Raw genomic sequence first — 18,744 nt, 5'->3', positions numbered from 1 at the left:
CCACTTCTCCTATCAAGAATCGAAGTCTGGGGGTGCCTGGGTGGCTCAAGGGGTTAAGCCTTTGCCTTCAGCTCAGGTCATGATCCCAGAGTCCTGGGATCGAGCCCCGAATTGGGCTCTCTGCTCAGCAGGGAGCCTGCTTCCCCCCTCTCTCTGCCTGCTTCTGCCTACTTGTGATCTCCCTCTCTGTCAAATAAATAAATAAAATCTTAAAAAAAAGAGAGAGAGAGACGAAGTCTGTATCTCCATCTCTCTTCTTCTGACTTGGCCTTATGATTTGTTTTGGCCGATGAGACAATAGCAAATGTAACAAAAGCAGAGGATTAAAAGCTGTGCGTCAGAGCTTGCCCTGTCTTATGGCTCTGGAATTCTGAAACGACTATGTATAGAAACTTGGACTGTTGAGGATGAGAAACTACATGGAGCAGAAACAAGTAATTCCAGCTGAGCCCTGCCTCCACCCAAGACCAAGAAGGCTGCCAATTGCCAGCAATGTGAATGAAGCCTTCTTAGATGATCTGGCCCTGGCCAAGCCACCAGCAACTGCAGAGATCAACCAAACTGGCCCAGGCCAGAAACCCACAAAGTCAACCCATAATATCATGAGAAATAAGTAATCGTTTGAAGCTTATTTTAAGTTTTGGACTAGTTGTTAGCTGTAGTAGCTAATTGATAAAAGTAGCTTGTGAAATTAATGTCCAAAATAAGAAAGAGCAAAAAATATGCACTGTAAGAACCAAAGAAACTTGGTACTAGCATAATTTTATAGAAAGTAATTATATTAAATGTAAGCGAGAAAATGTTTTCGTTAAAAGGTAAAGATAGAAAAAATAGTTTTGTTTTTTTTTTTTAAAAACCTCTAAGTGTATACCATACATGGGAGAAATATCTTAAAAGTAAGGATAGGTGGATCCACAAATATGATACATTACATACTTCTTTTAGTAATTGGTAGAACAGGCAGGAAAAAGTTAGCAAAGATACAGAATATTGAAACAACACAATTAGCAAACTTGATCCAGTGGACATATAAAGAAGCTTATACCCAGCTGCCACTGGATACATGTTCTTTTTAGGTGCATCCAGAACATTTACAAAAATTGCCCAGGGGTGCCTGGTTGACTCAGCCAGTAGAGCATGTGACTCCTGATCTCAGGGTGATGAGTTCAAGCCCCACACTGGTCATGGAGCTTACTTAGGGGGGAAAAATGCCCAAATAGTGGGCAGGAAGAGAAATCTCAAGTACTACAAGAGCTCTGAAATCATATACAGTATATTCTCTCATCACAATGCAATTAGATAAAAATAAATAACTAAAAAGTTGTATGTTTGGTATTTAAGAAATATACTCTACATAGCCTAATTTAAATCAAATAATAATATAAATTAGAAAATATTTAGAAGCAAACAATAATGAGAACTATATATCAAAAACTGTATTTCTGCTTGTGGCCCTGTTGGAGAATAGTGATCAGATTGACTATCTCACTTTACACAGAAAAACAAACGAAAAATAGGAAACTATAGGGGTGACTGGGTGGCTCAGATGGTTAAGTATCTGCCTTCAGCTCAGGTCATGATCTGCAGGTTCTGGGGGAGCCTGCTTCTCCCTTTCCCTCTGCCTTTCTCCCTGCTTGTGGTCTCTCTGTCTCTCTCTCAAAGGAATTAAAAAAAAAAACAAAAACCTAAAAAAAAAAAAGTAGGAAACTATAGTCTTCAGACATTGAATAACAAAGAAGCACAGGACATTAATTCATAAGAGAAAAAAACAAGGTGAGCCCTCTGACTGTCCCAGCTTACTGCATGAAGATAGATAAACCGGACTTTATGAAAATGAAAAACTTTTGTGTTTCAAAAGACATCATTAAGGAAATGAATGGGGGTGCCCAGCTGGCTCAGTAGATGGAGCATGCAGCTCTTGATGTCGCAATTGTAAGTTCAAGTCCCACCTTGGGTGTAGAGATTACTTTAAAATAAAATCTTAAAAAAAAATGAATAGATAATCTGCAGAATGGGGGGAAATACTTGCAAATCACATATCTGATAAGGGACTTATATCCAGAATCTGTAAAAATTCTTAAACTTAATAAAAGGCAAACAACCCAATTAACAAATGAGTAAGGGATTCAAATAGACATTTCTCCAGTGAAAATGTACAAATGCCCAAATAAGCAATGAAAAGATACTTGCTATCATTAGTTATCAGGGAAATGAAAATCAAAACCACAATGAGATGCTATCTCATCCTCACTAAGGTGGCTAAAATAAAAAAGACATAGTAACAAGTGCTGGTGAAGATGTGGACAAATTGGAATTCTCATACACTAACGGTAGGAATAAAATGGTACAGTTGTTTCAAAAACCAGTTTGTCAAGGTCTCAAATAATTAAATAGAAAGTTACTTTATGACCCAATAGTTCAACTCCCAGGTAGTTCAACTCCCAAGAGAAATGAAATGAAAACACACATCCACACAAGAACTTGCATGTGATTGTTTACATTAGGATTATTCAGATGCCCACCACCAGATGAGTGGACAAACAAAATGGGGTATATCCCTACAATGGAGTAGTACTCATCCATAAAAAGAAGGGAACTACTGATCCATGCTACACCATGGATGAACCTTGAAATCATTATGCTAAGTGAAAGAAGCCAGTGGTAAAAACCATATGTTATAGGACTCCATTCACATGAAATGTCCAGAAATATACAAAGACAGAAAGCAAATTCATGCTGCTTAGGGCTGGGAGGATGAGAGATATGGAGTGATGGCTAAACGGTACAGAGTTCCTCTTAAGGTAATGGTTGCACCTGTCTGAATATATCAAAAACCAGTGAATTATAAACTTTATTTTTTTTTAAGTGGGCTCCACGCCCAGTGTGGAGGCATTCAGTGTGGGGCTTGAACTCATGTCCCTGAGATCAAAACCTGAGCTGATACCAAGAGTAGGATGCTTAATCAGCTGAGCCACCCAAGCACCCCAAATTATATACTTAAAATGGGTGAACTGTGTGGTAAATAAAGCTGTTGGAAGGAAAGGTATGCAGATTAAAAAAAAGACGTACAGCTGTTTCTATTTGCAGATGAAGTTAGTGACGTGAGCACCCATCTCTGGAAGTGGATGTGGGGTGTGGGCAAGCAAATACAGAATTAAACCTTTTGTTCTAATTCCATTTCTAGGTCTCTAACCTGCATATTTTCTGGAAACATCAAATATACCCATATGGATGGGATTTCGGGGGTAGTGTGTGAGAAGGAGCCTCTGTTTTTTTTTTTTGTCTCTAATTCTGACTCCTGGACTGCATGTTTATCTGTAGAGAACCACTGCTTTACCCCAAAATCGTAGTGCATTGATCTCTTAAGTACAGAGACATTCTTAGGTAATCACAGCAAAATGGTCATTCTTAGGTAATCACAGCAAAATGGTCAAATTCAGGAAACATTGGTAAAATATTACTACCTAATATATAGCCCTTACTCAAATTTCTCCAGTTGTCTGAATAATGTGCTTCATGGGTGGGGGGAATGGGTGAAATAGATACAGGGGATTAAAAAGATATAAACTTTCAGTTATGAAATAAGTAAGCCACAGAGGTAGAAAGTGCAGCATAAGGAATATAGTCAATAAGATTGCAAAAATGTTGAGATGCCTGGTTGGCTCAGTCGGTTAAATGTCTGCCTTCGGCTCAGGTCATGATTCCAGGGACCTGGGATCGAGTCCCGCATCAGGCTCCTTGCTCAGCGGGGAGTCTGCTTGTCCCTCTCCCTCTGCCTCTACCCTCTGCTCGTGCGCTCTCTCTCTCTCACTCTGTGCATCTCAAATAAATAAATAAAATCTTTTTAAAAATTTTTTTAAAAAGATTGTAAAAATGTTGTTTGGTGACAGATGATGACTGACTGCACTTACCGTGGTGAGCACTGACTAATGTATAGAATTGTTGAATCATTATGTTGTGCACCTGAAATTAATAGAACACCATATTTTTTTTCTTTTTAAAAATTATTTATTTATTTTTTAAATTTCTTTTCAGTGTTCCAGAATTCATTGTTTATGTACCACACCCAGTGCTCCATGCAATACATGCCCTCCATAACACCACCACCAGGCTGACCCAACCCCCACCCCCCACTCCTCCAAAACCCTCAGATTGTTTTTCAGAGTCCACAGTCTCTCATGGTTCGTCTCCCCCTCCAATTTCCCCCAACTCCCTTTGCTATATGTTAACTATGCTTCGGTTTTTAAAAATGTGGGCTGCTCAGGGGCACCTGGCTGGCTCAGTTCACGGAGTATATGATTCTTGATCTCGGGGTTGTAAGTTTAAGCCCCATACTGGGTGTAAAAATGTGGAATGCCCAGGTGGATAAAAGGTTTATATATAAAAAAAAGAATAATGTTCTTCCTAACAATTGTTTTTCCAATCCAGGACCATATTGTGCATTGTTGTCTCTATCTGAAGTCAGCTTTTAACACCTGGTTTTGACCATTTTGCATTTACTGTTTCATTAGACCCCCATTTCTAGACGAATGAAACATTGCCCCTCCACATCCAGCTGTCTGAGCGAGTCCAGCCAGGATGGCACAAACCCAGGGACCCTGCATGTTGAGATCCAAGCCCTGAAGAACCCCTGTGCTTTGCCCCATGTTCTGTCCTGTGGGACGGGCAGATTTGCCTTGGCCTCTACTAAATTAAGAAGTTGTGACCTAGGCAGGGGCTCGAATTCCCAGCAGAATGGGATTAGCTATTACAGCTTCCGCTACTTGGGAGACTTGTGAAGCTCGATATTGGGTGAGAAGTGTAGCATGAATGAAAAGATGTTCATCAAAATGTGTCTGAAGCTATTTTGGGAGTAGACTGAGGATTGTATGTGTGGATGTCCTTGGAGCCTGTTTGGTTGCCAGGGGATCTTTTTCTTGTCATTGATCATGGGAGCACGTGACAGCTGGCGCGCCACAGTCTGGCTAGGACCCTGTGCCTACATGTCCCAGCTTTGATGAGACACCACCCAAGGAGGCCACTCTGCCAGCTATATTTAGTACCATGATGCACGCATGTCCTTCCGACCTTAGCTTCCTCTCACGTCGTACAGATGTATATTTTTAGGTTTATCTTACAGCACCCAGCTCTCACATTTACAGTTTTCTTTGGATTCTGCAGCAGCAGTCGTGGGCTGACAGCCTGCCTCCACTGTGTGGGGAAAAAGAATTGCTCTCTGCCTTTTCAGGATCCGGATTTCTACAGCATGTTCAGACGCTGAGCATGAAATCTCGTTCTTACGTGTCCTGGAAATGTGACCTTAAAGACATCATGTAAACTCTCAGGTGTCCTAAGGGTATAATAGGTGCCCTCCCTCCCTCATCACTCATTCCATTCATTCACCTAGTCAGCAACAAGCTTTATTAAATACTGTGTGTTAGGTTTTGGGGCCTCAAAGATCAATAAGAACCTCCCCCCTCAGAGAGGCAGTTTATAAATTTCACAGATCATCAGACTGGAAGGGACGGTCTAGTCTAAATTTTGGTCTTATAGACCAGGAAATGGAGGCCCAAAGAAATATAATAACTGCCCAGATGTCACACCCAGTCACTGACCAAATTGGGATTAGAACCCAGATCGCTTAAAAAGAACAAAAAGAACGCAGATCACCTTATTTCCCAGCCCAAGGATCTTTGCTCTGTATCACCTGCTTTTAGCTAAACTGTAGTGAGCTTCAATTTTCCTTACATGACCTTAACATTAACATTATAAAATTAATATCCAGTGATTGAGAAGATATACAGTAACTAAAACCTAACATGAAATCAGAAATCAGTACCATTTTGAGGGTGCCTGTGTGGCGCAGTCTGTTAAGCATTCAACCCTTTGTTTCAGCTCAGGTCGTGATCTCAGGACTATGCAATAGAACCCTGCGTGGGCTCCACACTCAGCATGGAATTTGCTTGAATTCTCTCTCCATCTCCCTGTGATCCTCCCCCCTTCTCTCACTCTCTCTCTAAAATAGATAAATGTTTTTCTAAAAAAAGAAACTAAAACCATTTGTAAATCAATTGGAGTTTATTCATCAAATAAGCATGAACAGATATTTGAAAAATAGTTGTCATGTATGTGTGAGACGTGGTATATGTTCAGCCTACAGGTTTTCCTGTAAATTGTATTTAACTGCGTATAACAGAAAACACAAAACCATGGCTCAAACAAAAGGTGGTTTATCTTTTGTATATAGAATACCGGAAGCAGGTAGTTCAGGGTGGAGATGGGGCCCTCTGGGGCCATCAGGGACTTTAGTTCCTCTCTGTGATTAACTGTCTTTAAGCACTGGTTTCCATCCTCATGTCATAAAATGTCTGCTGCATTATGTCACCTCACAGTCATATAATGGCAGCTGCAGCACCAGCTTTCATGTCCATGTCACTTTGGAAAACCCCAGCTGCAAGGGGGGCTAGAAAATGTAGTATGTTCATGGGCACATTGTTACATAGAATAAATTTGGGCTTCTTCACTTAAGGAAGAGTGAGAAGAATTAACAAGGGGTTGACTAGAAGTCCCTGCCACAGAAGAAACTATTTTACCTTCCAGTCCTGGGTTGAATCTTCTCTTGTATCTTCACTCTGTGGAAATCAGATTTGCAGAGATTAGATTTCCTTTCTTTTTATTCAGTTTTGCCACTTCTCTTTCTGCCACTTTTTGTTCTAACAAAGTTTAGTTTTCATTTCCAATTTGAGATGTCAGACTCCCTCTGTTTGGATTTTAAAGCAGCTCTACTTAACATTTGCCTCATATTCTAGAGTTATGTCTCTGTCTCTAGGTTTATAAGGGTATATGGTTTTTTAAAAAGATTTATTTATTAGAGAGGGAGAGCACACACACAAGTAAGCATGAGTGGGGAGAAGGGTAGAGGGAGAGGATCTTCAAGGAGACTCTGCTGATCACAGAGCCCACCACCATCCCATGACCCATGAGATGTGACCTGAGCCAAAACAAACAGTCGGATGCTCAACCAACTGAGTCACCCAGGTTCCCCCCACAAATGTATAGTCTTAAGTAACTTTCTTTTTGAAGCAGAACATGTATGGCAAAATCGTAAGTGTATAGTTTGATGAATTTTCACGAAGTGAATATACCCATGTGCACATAGCTCAGATTAAGCTCCATAGACTATCACCTAGAGACCACCTTCCATACGCACCTCCCAGTTTTCACTCTCACAAAAGTAATAAAAATCCCCACTTCTCCCACATACGTTACTTTACAGTTTTAGAACTTTCTTTAAGTGAAATCATACAGCAGTTACCTATTTTGTGTCTAGCTGTTTTCATGCATTATATATTTGACAAATGTTGCATATAGCACAAACGTGTTTATTTTGACTGCCCTAAAGCAGTGATTCTCAATGGGTGGGGAGCAGGTGACATTTGGCAGTACCCGGAGACATTTTCGGTTGTCACAACCAAGGAGATGCTACTGTCACCAAGGGGGAAAGGCCTGGGGTGCTGTTAAATGGCTACAATGCACAGGTCAGCCCCTCATGCTTGATGAGCATCTGGGTACCCTCTTTTGTGAGTTGCTTGTTGAGTCTTTCGCCCACTTTTCTACTAGGCTGTTTGCCTTTTTCTTATTGATTTGTAAGAGTTCTTTATATAGTCTGGTTATGGGGTCTTTATCAGCTGTTAAGTATTGCAAATACCTCCTCTCATTTTGTGGCTTGCCATTTTCCTTTTTTATTCTTTTTAATTTTTAAAAATTTTTTCTAAACCAGAATATTTATTCTGCTACCAATTGTCAAAATCCTTAAGCTAAACTGATGCTGCCACGCTGCCCTCTTGGGTTTAGGTGTTGTGTCTCCATGGACTCATGCCTGCATCTGCCATATGCAATTTTCAGATGCCTCATTTGACCCTACCCAGTGGTATTTCATCTTTTAGCCTCAGCACCCCAGTTACACTCTTTGGCTTGGCAGGGCAGCCACATCTGCCACAGGTCGATTTCTGGAGGTGGCAGTCCTGACAGCCACAGTGGTGGCACAAAGTGTGCATCTTCTTATGACGTCATCTCATTCCTGTAGCCAAGACTGGAGGAGCAGGCCACCATTTTGTTTGTTTATTGGCATCTTTTTGACAAACAGAATTAATGTTGATACCCACCTTATCAATTTTTTCCTCTTTCATGTGTGCATTTTGCCTTCATTTTTAAAGCTATTTTCACTGGGTTTACACCCATAGGTTGTCAGTTTTTTTTATTTTAGCACTTTGAATATATAATTCAAATATTTTCTTCCTTCCCTATGGCTTAGTTATCTGCCGCCATTCAGTATTACCACAAACTTAACATCTTAAAACAAAACACGTTTATCATCTCACAGTTTCTGTGGGTCAGATGTCTGGACACAGCTTATGTGGGTCCCGGAGAAGGCTAACTGTAGCCTTGGTAGGTGTTGGTCAGTCCTGGGTTCTCATCTGGAACTTGACTGGAAAAGACTTTCCTTCCATGTTCACTCAGTTTGTTGGCTGAATTCATTTCCTTGAAGTTGTAGGCATAAGGGCTTCAATTTCTTGCTAGCTATCAGCTGAGGCTGCTCTGAGTAGCTAGCTCCCCAAAGTCCCTTGCCAAGTGAGAACCTCCAATACAGCCACTTACTCCTGGAAGCCAGCAAGGGAGGTGGGACTCCAGTAGACAGCAGCAGACAGGCACCATGACCTTTTTTTTTTTTTTTTTTTAAGATTTATCAATTTGTTTATATGAGAGAGAAAGTGAGAAAGTGCATGCACATGCATGCACAGCAGGAGGGGGCAGAGGGAGAGGGAGAGAAAATCTAGGCAGACTCCTTACGGAGCAAGGAGCCCAATGCAGGGCTCAGTCCCACCACCCGAGATCATGACCTGAGCCAAAATCAACAGTTGGACGCTCAACCAACTGAGTCACCCAGGTGCCCCACCAAGATCTTATATAACATTGTCGTGTAATCTCATCATTCACGTATTCATGTAATCATGTACTTCTCATTACCTTTGCTTATTCCCTTGATTAGATAAGGAAGCCATAGGCCCTGTCCGTCCTCAAGGGTGGATCATACACGAGCACCCGGAGGCAGGAATCACAGGGGCCACCACAAGAGTCTATCCACACAGCATTAGAAGCGGCCTATTCATTGTAACATTGTTAATGTGAAAGTAATGTATATTTTTTTTCCCGTGGCTGCTTTTAAAACTTTCTCTTTGGTTTTCAGCAACCTCATGATATTCTAGGTGTGTTTTTCTTTGAACTTCTCTGAAGTTTCATAGAACTTCTTGTATTAGTGGCTTGATAGTTTTCATCTATTTGAGAAAATTCAGCCATCATGTCTTCAAATATTGCTTCTGCTTTATTCTCTCTTCCCTTTCTGGTATTCCCAATTACCCACACATTAGATTTTCTCAGTGTATCTCATATGTTTCTTATACTCCTTTCTGTATTTTCCAACCTTTTTTTCTTTCAAAATTTTCTGTCTTTTTTCCTCTCTGGAGTCTGGATATTTGTACCAACCTATCTTCTAGATTACCAATCTTCTTGTTAATCTGCTGCTGGTAGGCACTTCCTCCCCCCACCACCTCAAATCAAGACACAGGTTTTATCATATCTTTAAAATATCACAGATAAGTCTGAGGAAGCACCTGGCACCTCGCTGTTTCCACAGCTGGGCAACTTAGCTCTTAATTCTCAGCCTGCTGAACTGCATTCCTTTCTCAGAAACATAGATACAATCCAAAAATTCTCTGATATCTTTGTTTGGAACTTTTGTGGCTTACTGAATCAAAGCAGCTGAATTTGGTACAAGTTCAATGTCGTTTCCTTCAAGAATTAACTCACCTTTCTGGGCTCAAGATACTGAACAAGCAAATGTTAGACCTCATCTGAGCCCCATGGGTGTATTTTTCGCCCCAGAAATTTTGGATTTCAATAAGAGAACCATTCTCCCGAATAACAACATCGATGGGGAGGTAAGCGTACGCAGACCACATCTTGTAACAGAAGCCCAGGGTAACACCCTTGATCATGTTCTCTGAGTGACTACACATAGTGAGAATGGTAGCCAGTTCCTTTCTGTTTCCCTGCCATTTGTCAGCTCGGAGCCTCTTCTTTCTCTTTCCAAGGAGACAGATCCACGTTGGTGCATTTGAAAGTCCTCCACAGGGTTCCTCTGGGGCCCTTCACAACAACAGTGCACCCCTTCAGAGTGATGTTCACATTTTCTGGAACGTCAGCCATCTGATTGCAGAAAACAGTCCTCACTGTCACAACAGATGCAGCAAAAAGAGAACCTTGTGAAACACTTCTGTCGTATCACTGCCCAGCTTTTCGGCATTTCTCTCCCATGCCATTTATGATACAGCACAATTCTCAAAGGGGGAGAGATATGATCAGGTAGCAAGAATTTCCTGTCCCCCTGGGAAAGGAAGAATCAGCCAGACTAAGAGTCCAATTGATACAAGACAAATTAACGGGAGAAAATACAATTATCCTGTATCCGTGGAATCCACACAGGCATGGAAATTCCAAAGACAGGCAAAATGGGGTACATATGTCAATTTGAACCAAGGAAAAGGGGGTTGGGTCCTGGGACTTCAAAGGGAAGGAATGCAATTTACAGGACAATGAGGAAAAATAAATGTTTGGTGAATGTTTGCTGGGTCACTAGAAAACAATGGCACATAGGGAGGAGTTAGATCAAACAGGCCTTGCTATGTTCCTCCCTGTTCTCCATATCCCCATAACTACATATCATAATGTAGTTATGGGGATAGCTTTTTTCCTGGAGAAGGTCCTCTATGAATTCTTTTTTTTTTCCTTTAAGATTTTATTTATTTATTTGACGGACAGAGATCACAAGTAGGCAGAAAGGCAGGGCAAAGTGGGTGGGGAGGGAAGTAGGCTTCCCACTGAGGAGAGAGCCCGATGCGGGTCTCAATCCCAGGACTCCGGGATCATGACCTGAGCCGAAGGCAGAGGCTTTAACCCACTGAGCCACCCAGGCTCTCCTCCTCTATGAATTCTTTTAGGCAGTTGTGGGGGGAGGTAAAGAGCTTTTCCTGATTTTGCTGGGTTTTGATTGCTTTTTAACTCAATAATTTTCATGCCAAAATGACCCATTTTGGTGGGGGGGGGGCCTGCTCTTGGCCCCTAAAACACTCTGTTCTTAGAATTTTCCTTCTCTCTGGAATCTTGGCTCCTTGAGTGCTGGCTGGCTGGGCAGCTCTCCGATGTCTTCAAACAGAATTTCCTTTTCCATTTCTCTAGGCTTTCCAGTTGTTCTCAGCAAAAGGATTAATGTACCCACTTAGACCCACTTTTATACTTTAATGCAGATTTCTCTATACCACACCATCTGGTCTGAAATGTATACTTCAGTTCACATCTTTTTATAGGAAGCAAATATCTCACCAACCTGCTATCAGTCAGACATAGGTTTATAACTGGCTTACAGACCTCTGCAACACTGTGGACATATGAAGTGTGAACATTGTAGGGGTGCCTGGCTAGAGCATCATAGAACAATGCAACTCTTGGTTTTGGGGTTGTGAGTTCAAGTCCCACCTTGGGTGTAGAGCTTACTTAAAACTGCTGACATAAAACAACCACGGATTATGTAGATGGGGAATCTGGACAGGGCACTTTTTAAAAAAATTTTTTTATTTGACAGACAGAGATCACAAGTAGGCAGAGAGGCAGGCAGAGAGAGAGGAGGGAAAGCAGGCTCCCTGCTGAGCAGAGAGCCCGATGCGGGGCTGGATCCCAGGACCCTGGGATTATGACCTGAGCAGAAGGCAGAGGCTTTAACCCACCAAGCCACCCAGGCACCCCTAGACAGGGCACTTTTTAAGACTGAACATCTTGGGTCACCTAGATGGCTCAGTGTGTTAAGTATCTGCCTCTGGCTCAGGTCATGATTCCAGAATCCTGGGATTGAATCCCACATCGGGCTCCCTGCTCCATAGGGAGCCTGCTTCTCCCTCTGCCTCTCCCCCTGCTTGTGTGCTCTCTCGCTCTCTCTTGCTCTCTCTGACAAATAAATAAATAAAATCTTAAAAAGAAAAAAGAGTGGAGGTGCCTGTGTGGCCCAGTTGTTGGGCATCTGCCTTCAGCTCAGGTCATGATCCCAGAGTCCTGAGATCAAGCCCCACATTGGGCTCTCTGCTCAGTGGGAAGCTGGCTTCTCCCTTCCCACTCCCCCTGCTTGTGTTCCCTCTCTCACTGTGTCTCTGTCAAATAAATAAATAAAATCTTAAAAAAAAAAAAAAAGTGAGTATCTCAACAGAGCAAGGCAGAAGTGTACTGCATTGTTATGGTCTAACCTTAAAAGTCACAAAGCACTGAGAAGACTGGGTGGTTCAGTCAGTTAAGCGGCTATATTGGGCTCAGGTCACATCCCACTGCATGGAGCCCCACATCCAGCTCCTTGCTATGCAGGGAGTCTGCTTCTCCCTCTGCCTGCTTCTCCCTCTGCCTGCTGCTCCCCCTGCTTGTGCTTGCTCTCTGTCTCTCTCTTTCTCTCTGACAAATAAATAAATACAATCTTTAAAACAAAACAAACTCACAAAGCATCACTTACACTGTACTATATCCACCCAAGAAGATTCACAAAAGACCACCACAGAGTCAAGGGCAAGGAGGAAACACAGACTCCCACCCAGTGGTTGGATTGTCAGTCTTGCACTCTAAGAAAAGCATGGGATAAGATATCCTTGAGGCCAGCTTTGGAACATACAATCTACCAAAAGGAATGGCCTTATTGTGTTCCTGAGTTGAACAGCAATTCTTCTACTAAAGGTATTTCACCTTTAAGCCTCAGTTCCAATTTATTTATTTATCATGGCAAGGAAGTTTCCCTATTCTGATTTTATTAAATTTTTAAAGAATAAATAATAGGGGCACTTGGGTGGCTCAGTTGGTAGAGTGTCTGACTCTTGATCCCAGGGTTGTAAGTCCAAACCCTGTGTTGGATGTGGAGTCTACTTTAAAAAATATATAAATTTAAAAGTAAAAGTAAAATAAATAAGTAAATAAGAGATGGTGAATTTTCTCAAATGCCTTTCTGCATCTATGAAGCATCTATTGAAGAGGCATTAAATAAGACAAGAATGAATGAGGTTGTGTTTGCCCTCTTTGAGCCAAGTCTGCAGCTGATCCCATCATTCAGTGAGCATTTCTGAGCACTCGTGTGCCAGACCTCTGCTAGGTACTCAGACACAACACTGAACCAAAACAGAAGGGGTTCCAGCCCTCAGGAAGCTTACAGCCAAAATGATCCAGATCCAGTTCAGTGCCTGAAATCTGGCTTTTGTGCCCAAAAAATGCAGGAAGGGGAGTAATTCCCACCCTCCCACCTAAATCCCAAACTCAGTAACTTGGTCCTGCAAAGTCTCTCCATTTCGGTGACATCCAATCACTGGTCTGAATGTCGTTTGAAGGCAAGGGGCATTTACATGTATAATTTTAGCCACCAGAGGGCAGTCACATTTAAAAAACACTTTCAAAGGGGAAGAAATAACAAACCCAATTCCTTGAAAGGCTATCCCCCTGTTCCCGGGCTAGAGTCAATCCCCATGGTGGGATTCTCTCCAGTGGAGAAATGGCCCAGCACCCAAACCACTCTCCCACTTCAGGCCTGGGGATCTCACCAGTTTATCTCAAGGCTCTGGTCCCTTGAATGGAGGATGATATCATGGAAATTGACATGGACCATAATGAAGTAGATCAGAGGGTCTCCCAAACCTCCCTTCAAGTACTTACTGAGGAGAGTCGGCCAGTGAGCATTTATTGAGCCGTATCTCCTCAACAACCAGCCCTGTATGGGCAGGGGTAAAACAGATTTGTTCTGGCTACAGAGAGGGGCCTTGCTTGCACAACCTTATGAGAAAGCATTAAGGACAGCCCCAAGGCAAAAGACTGTCCAGTTAAGGCGTCCCTTCCCTCTGTCCTAGAGGAAGCGCACAGGAGGCCACCCAAGACAACATCTTCTTCAGATGCAGCTTGAAGCCCTAACCCTGGGGTCCTGCCAGGGAAGGTGGCGCTTCCAGAAAGCCCAGTCCTTCTCTTTCCTAGCCTAGAGTAAAGGATCTACTTCCAGTTTGGTTTGTTTTGCTTTCTGCTTGTCTGATGTGTTTTATCAGAGCCCCACATCCCCTTCCCCATCTGGGGCTTGAGTAGCATTGGGAACACATAAGCAACAGAGAATTTCAGGCTCTTTCCTACCCAGACTCCTTCCCCCTCTACATCAACAACTCCAGAGCCCACCTGAATGAGAAGAGGGAAAGGGAGAAAAATATTCTCCTTCCACGGGGTTGTGACTGCATAAGACCTAGCCCAAGAGTGGCATAGGGCAAGAACTGGATGAGTGTTAGTTATTCTATGTCCACAATCCCTTTCTGGAATTTCCCAAGCTCTCAAAACCCAAAGGTCTTTCAGAATTCATTTGGCAAAAGTAATCTGACCTGAATTCATTTGGCAGCAAAACCTCACCTGAACCATGATGCCGCTGATGTTGGTCCATGTGTACCCCTTGCTGTGAGTACTCATGGATTCCACCACAGAAATCCACAATGCTCCATCACAAGGCGTAGTCCCAGACTCCACTGCGTGCATCGCTGAGTCTATGGTGTAAGCACCTGATTGTCTTTCTCAAATCGAATATTCTGAATTCTGAAACGTGACTGGTCTCTAGGACCTGTTTCTATATGAAATCTAGGTTCTATAGCTTATCTCCTATTATCTAGCTATGTGACATTCAATATGGTGGACAGACCCTAGGGAGGCCCTAAGATTCATGTCTCCTGCATTAAGCATTATGCAGGCCCCATATAATCCCTTTAAGTGTGGGCAGAACCTGTGACTTGCTTCTAAGTAATAAAATATGGCAAAGGTGCAGAAATTTTGAAGATATAATTAAAATCTCAAATCAACTGATTTTTATTTAGTCAAAGGGAAAATTATTCTGAGGGAGCCTGAGTTAATCAGGTAAAAACCTTTACTTATTTTTTTTTAAAGATTTTATTTATTTATTTGACAGACAGAGATCACAAGTAGGCAGACAGGCAGGCACAGAGAGAGGAGGTAGCAGGCTCCCTGCAGAGCAGAGAGGCTGATTTGGGGCTCAATCCCAGGACCCTGGGACCATGACCTGAGCTGAAGGCAGAGGCCTTAACCCACTGAGCCACCCAGGCACCCCAGGTAAAAACCTTTAAAAGAGGGACTAAGTTAGGACATGTGGATGGCTCAGTGGGTTAAGTATCCGGCTTGATTTTGGCCTCCGTCATGAGATCAAGCCCCAGTTTGGGCTCCCGGCTCAGTGGGGGGGGTGTCTGCTTGAGATTCTCTCCCTCTGTCCTGCCCTCTGCACTCTCTCTAAAGTAAATAAACAAATAAATAATTTTTAAAGAAAGGGACTAGGCCCTCCCTGAGGCCAGAGGCTCTCAGATGTTTGCTTTGAAGAAGCTGTCATGCTCTAAGTGGGTCTCTGGAGAGGTCCATGGGGCAAGGAACTACGGGCAGCCTTTAGTCATGGAAAGCATCCAGCTGACCACCAGCAAAAAACCCAGGACCTCAGGCCTGCAAACATGAGCAGATGAATTCTGCCCTTGAGGAAATTCTGCCCACAGCCTGAGGGGGCCTGGAAACAGATCTTTCCTCACTTGAGACTCTGATGAGACAGCAGCCCCAAACTGATACCTGGATTCCTGGGTAAGAAAACTGGGAAGCAGTGGACCCAGCTAAGCCAAATCCAGAAGGCTGATCCATGAAAACTGAGCTTATACGTGTGTGGTGTTTTAGTCCACTCGGTTGTGGTCATTGGTTATGCAATACGGAGAACTAGCACAATGGAGACATCCCTTAACCTCCTTGGGCTTTGGTTGTTTATCTGCAAACTGGGGAAGTATTTTGTCATACCTAGCAGCATTTCCAACTCTAGCTTTGGAGACCTGGTGTATGGGGCAGATGCTGGGGGCTTTAGTGTTGGGGGGAGGGAGAAGGGTTTTCTTCGTGGGTGAGCAGATGCGGGGAAGGGGCTGTGGATGCCAAGGCGGTGTGCCGTTGAGGCTTCTGATGCACAAGCAGAGAAAAACACAGGCAGCTGAGGACTCAGCGAGTCCCCAGTGACCCGGCTGCCAGGCTGGACACTGACCACAGCTGGCATCCCTCCGGGCTGGCTGCAGGAGCGATCATCTTTCTGAAGCAGGAAAAACAAGCATCCTCTTTCCTCGGCTCTATAAGGGAAGCTTCACCACTCTGGGCACCCGCCCCCATCTCTGTCAGTTTAGGAAGGGGCAGAAGATCCCCTCTCACCCTCTTCATCTCCGGGCACCTCAAGTTCTTGGGCTGGCAGCCTCAGGAGCTGACCTGGGGAGCTCACGGGGAGCTGAGTCAGGGAGGGCATCGGGTTTCCTGTGAGCTCTTGGCAAAGCTCAGACGGAGGTGAGGTTGTGCTTCTGTGCTCTCCCACCAGGCCAGTCCATCATGTCTGCTTGCCTTCCACACTCCTGCTGCCTGTCACAGAGGCCCCAGACCACTAACAAGCCCCAGAGGTGGTGCATGAACCGTCTGTCTTGCCTCCCCCAAATCCTCCCTCAGACACAGCTGACAGGCTCCTTTGACTGGCTGAAGCAATTGTCCCTTATTAAATTCTTTAGGGGATGATCTCATTAAGCCTTGTTATGGGTCACTTCTATTTCAGGGAGAATAAATTTGCTGGACTCTTTCTGTGTGCAGCTAGTTAATTGAAACCTGAAGTAGGGGGTGAGGGGAGGGGGAGGGACAGGCAAGGTGGTGAGCTGGCGGCGGGCGGTGGGGGGGGGGTGGGCAGGGCGACTGACTGGGTGAGGAGCTAGGAGCTGGTGGAAGGAAGAGGCAGGGGGTCCATGTGAGGGGGACCGATAAGACAGAAGACACAGGCCCTGGAGGGGGAGGGGAGATAAAAAACAAGGGCGCCCTGCGGCCTGATCTGCAAGATAGCCTCCTAGCTGCCTCCCAGGCCTCTGTGCTCAACTCTGCCTGACACATGAGTCCAGACCAGCACGAAACGATAAGGGTCTAGGCCAAGATGTGGCAACAGAGATGGAAAAGAAGGAGATGTGAGAGGACTTGGAAACCAATTTAATATGAGGACAGAGGAGAGGAAAGTGCCCAAGATGACCTTGAAAGATCTCTGGAGAATGGGGAGGAGTGCCAGCCAACAAGACCAGCCGAGTCCTCAGATCAATACCACGCTCATGGCTCTATCGTGTGAAGAATCCCTCTTCACCCAGTCTGAAAAAAATGACTGCGTCCAGTCTTCTGGCTCTTCTGCCATGATGCTCGGGGGCAGGAAACATGAACTGAGTACCCACCGTGGACAGGTCCCCCTGCCGGGCCCTGGGGAGGCAAATACAAACAAGCACACTGCCCAGGCCAAGAGGCTCCAGCCTTTTCCAAGCAATTAGCCCCTCTCAGAGTGTTTTACTTCAATTCCCTTAGTTGTGCTGATCCTCAGCCTGGGCCCTTGGCAGGAGAGGGCATAAAGACAGAGAAGAGTTTTGTGTTGGGGACCTTAACATCAAGTGAACTTGGTATGGCTAAAAGACAGGTGGCTGATGAAAGACAAGTGGCCCCAGGCCAGTGCCTTGAACTGGTGGACCTGGCTTCCTTCACCTGTAAAGGAGGGAGAGGGGTTAGGTGATTCCTGGAAACTCTCCTATCTTTCTTTCTTTCGCTTTGTTTCATGGATGGGCAAGTGCTGTGACAAGTCTGATTTCTACAGAAGTGTAGGGTCGTCCTTTATTCCAGAAAACGATAGTAATATGAGCACCCACAGAGTGGGTGTGGGGTGTGACATGGAACCTCTATTCCCTACTCCTTGTGTTTCCATGTGGAGGTGGCTGCATTGAGTGTGTTCTTGGAGTCTCCCTGGTCTCTCTCTCTCTTTCTCTCCCCCTCTCTTGAAGAAAGACATCTGACTGGAAAACTTGAGGGAAGGAGCTGAGCATGCTGCACTAAAACCAGATCCCCAAGTTCACATGTTGAAGCCCTAACCCCCAAGTACCTCAGAACGTGGCTGTATTTGGAGATCGGGCCCTTACAGAGGAGATTAAGTTAAAATGGAGTTATTAGGGTGCATCCAGGTCCTCAACCGCCCGGGTCCTTAGGAGTTTAGGACACAGACCACACAGACTGATGAGAGGCCATGTGAAGACACAGTAGGAGGGAGGTTATCTGCAAACCAAGGAGACCTTAGAAGAAACTAACCTTGCTGGTGCCTTGATCTTGGTCTTCCAGCCTCTGGCACGATAAGGAAATAACTCTCCACCGGTTAAGCCCCCCGTGTGTGATACTCTACTATGGTAGCCCTCGTGAACTAATATAATATTCTCTTTAGGACTTGCCTGCCTACAGGGATGTATACTCAGAGCTGTTCATGACCAAACCTGCCTTCTGGGGGAGGGCTGAGTCTGTCCAGGTCTGTCTGCTGCCAGGTGAATGTCTGTCTGCAGTGCCTGGGACATATTAGAAAGCCCCTAGGGATGGCACTTGTGTACCACGTCCTCCAATCTAGTTTGTATTTACCATAAAGTTGACATTTAAATGTTCCTCTGCTTCCCATGTCTTATTTCCCAGTTGATCCCAAACTAGAGGAGAAGGGGCAAGGTTATTCATTGTGCCTACAGCCCCACCCTGGAAGGAGAAGGCAAAAGCACCATAGCCCATGTTACACATTAAATCCCTCTCTCACTGGTGCCC

At 44.2% G+C, this 18,744-nt stretch overlaps 1 pseudogene across 1 annotated transcript; it reads right to left on the bottom strand.

Annotated features, from left to right (window-relative positions):
- Nucleotides 1-9,682: 9,682 nt before the first annotated feature.
- LOC308354243 (large ribosomal subunit protein uL6-like) lies at nt 9,683-14,619 on the bottom strand (annotated as a pseudogene). The gene is made up of 2 exons: nt 14,497-14,619; nt 9,683-10,245 (listed from the first exon to the last, which is right to left on the bottom strand). The product of its transcript is annotated as a large ribosomal subunit protein uL6-like (transcript).
- Nucleotides 14,620-18,744: the final 4,125 nt, after the last annotated feature.

This window comes from Martes martes, assembly GCF_963455335.1.
Source record: "Martes martes genome assembly, chromosome: 13".
Taxonomy (NCBI): domain Eukaryota; kingdom Metazoa; phylum Chordata; class Mammalia; order Carnivora; family Mustelidae; genus Martes; species Martes martes.
Note: the sequence above shows the minus strand (reverse complement) of the source record. Positions and strands in the feature narration are given on the sequence as shown.